The 2,111-nt window shown below is 47.9% G+C and overlaps 1 long non-coding RNA gene across 1 annotated transcript; it reads right to left on the minus strand.

Annotated features, from left to right (window-relative positions):
* Positions 1–542: 542 nt before the first annotated feature.
* On the minus strand, positions 543–1,897 carry LOC123041125 (uncharacterized). The gene is made up of 2 exons (XR_006418375.1): positions 1,555–1,897; positions 543–1,482 (listed from the first exon to the last, which is right to left on the minus strand). It is a non-coding gene; the product is annotated as an uncharacterized lncRNA (long non-coding RNA).
* Positions 1,898–2,111: the final 214 nt, after the last annotated feature.

A 2,111-nucleotide genomic window follows, 5' to 3' on the forward strand; every position in this document is an offset into this window, starting at 1 on the left:
CGATTCCCCATTCGTACTCCGTGGGCGCCAAAACTACCTCTCTGCCAGCCATGAAACCCCGGCGTCCTCCGTCCGCCACCCCATCCCACCCATTAACCGCCACCCTCCTCCATCACTCCAGAGCCGATACCTCGACGTGATCGTCCATCGCAACCGCAACCGCAATGCCCTCCACGGCTAGTAGTTGAAGCCAAGGCCGAGTTGTCCATACCCGAGCTAGTTCAACCACGCTGTCCTGCGCCTCACCGCTGCCGCTCCAACATCGTCACCGTCCACCGCACCGGAGCTGTTCCCGCTACACTATCCTTTGCCACCTCGGATCTTCTTCCCCTCCGCCGACAGACGGCCACCGCTCAGCCTGGGCGTTCGGTCTTTTCAGTTTGTTTGGTTTGGTCTTTTCGGTCTTCTATAATTGAAGACTAAAATAATTTCGGTCTTTTCGGTTCTTCACTATTCGGTCTTCGGTCTTTACTATTCGGTTTTCGGTCCCGACCAAACAGACCAAGTTATTTATGTTACTTCCAGTACGATTATATCACAAATACAAACTACATTGAGTATAGAGATATATGTGTGTACAAAGGTGTGCGTGTACAGAGGCAACAAATGTTGTATGTAGGCGGATGTGTACATAAGAAAAGTTCAAACAAGTAACACTTGTATGCAATATGCACGGAGTATAGTACACCACATGAAAATCTTAAAATATAAAGTCAGCACTATATATAATCACCACTTCACCAGCAACAAGATTCATGCAGGAACACTTATTTATATTTGACAGCAAAAAGGACAAGCAACTAACACCATCACCGTCTTTGTCATTCAGCTCCTCATCATGTTTAGTTTCCAGTATAGAAAGCATGTACAAAAAAGAGGACATTGGTTTGTCAAACAACATTAACACGAGAAAATCACAACATAAATAAATGTATATAATATCTAGTATATATCTTTGTGTATCTCTTACCAACTACCAAAATGATATACACCATGTGTATATCTAGTCTCAGGAAACAAGCACAATTGCATTACTGTGTACATAGGAATTATCTAGTCCTACTAGTTGTTCTCTAGTTAAATGGACGACACAAGCCCAAATCCGCACTCTGAATGATCCATTTTAATGTGTTGGTTTATCAAGGTTGAACGGACGACACAAGCCAAAGTGCAGAAATAAATAGAAAACAAATAATATGTCTGCAGAACAACCCAAATGGCTACAGATTCTATTTGATATCCTCTAGTTAAGCTTAGTATAGAGTTCTACTTGATCTCTCCAAATGCTAACATTCGACATAGAGCAAGGACATGTGTTGCCTAGAAAATGCCTGCTGCAGGCTTATTTTCATGGGAATCACAGATTTACAGAGAGAGATGAAGTAGCTCACCTTCAGCTGCGATGTGGAGAACCAAAATTGGCAGCAGGCAGCTAGCCAACGAACAGTATGGAAGAAAACGGGTGCTAGTGATGAACTGCAGCTGTTGAACCGGTCGTTGAGAGGTGGAACAGTGGTGGCGAATGGCGGCGTCACAGACAGCGGGGCGACTTACAGGAGGTTGGGGTTGGCGGCGCGGGGCGCGGGTCTTGAGGCCACCTCTCGGGGCGCCAATCTTCAATGGTCAGGGCCGCCACTCAGGGCGCCGGTCTTCTGCGGTCAGGGCCGCCGCTTGGCGTGCCGGTCAGGGCCTCCGCTTGGAGCACCGTTCTTCACCGGTTAGGGCCGTCGCTCGGGCAGTGGGCACCGGTCTTCATCGATCAAGGTGCGCAGCCATGGCGACAGCAGCGGGTGGTGGTGGCTAGGGTTCGTAGTGGGAGAGAATGGGGAACGGGAGTGAAGCGGCTGAAGGAGCTAATCGTGAGGTCTCGTCCCCTCGTGTGTGTATCTCGCTCCTGAATTGGGCTGGCCGGATGGGCCTTTGGTAAACTCTTGTGTATGGGCTTTATAATTCGGTGTTTACGGGCTATTCGGTCTTTGAGACAGCAGGACCAAACAGACCATAATAACTTCGGTCTTTTGTTTGTGCTGACCATTTTTTATTCGGTCTTTTCTAGTTCAGTCTTTTCGGGTTCCGTTTTCGGTCTTCGGTTTTTATGTTCGGGGTGAGCC

This window comes from Triticum aestivum, chromosome 2B (genome assembly GCF_018294505.1).
Source record: "Triticum aestivum cultivar Chinese Spring chromosome 2B, IWGSC CS RefSeq v2.1, whole genome shotgun sequence".
Lineage (NCBI taxonomy): Eukaryota > Viridiplantae > Streptophyta > Magnoliopsida > Poales > Poaceae > Triticum > Triticum aestivum.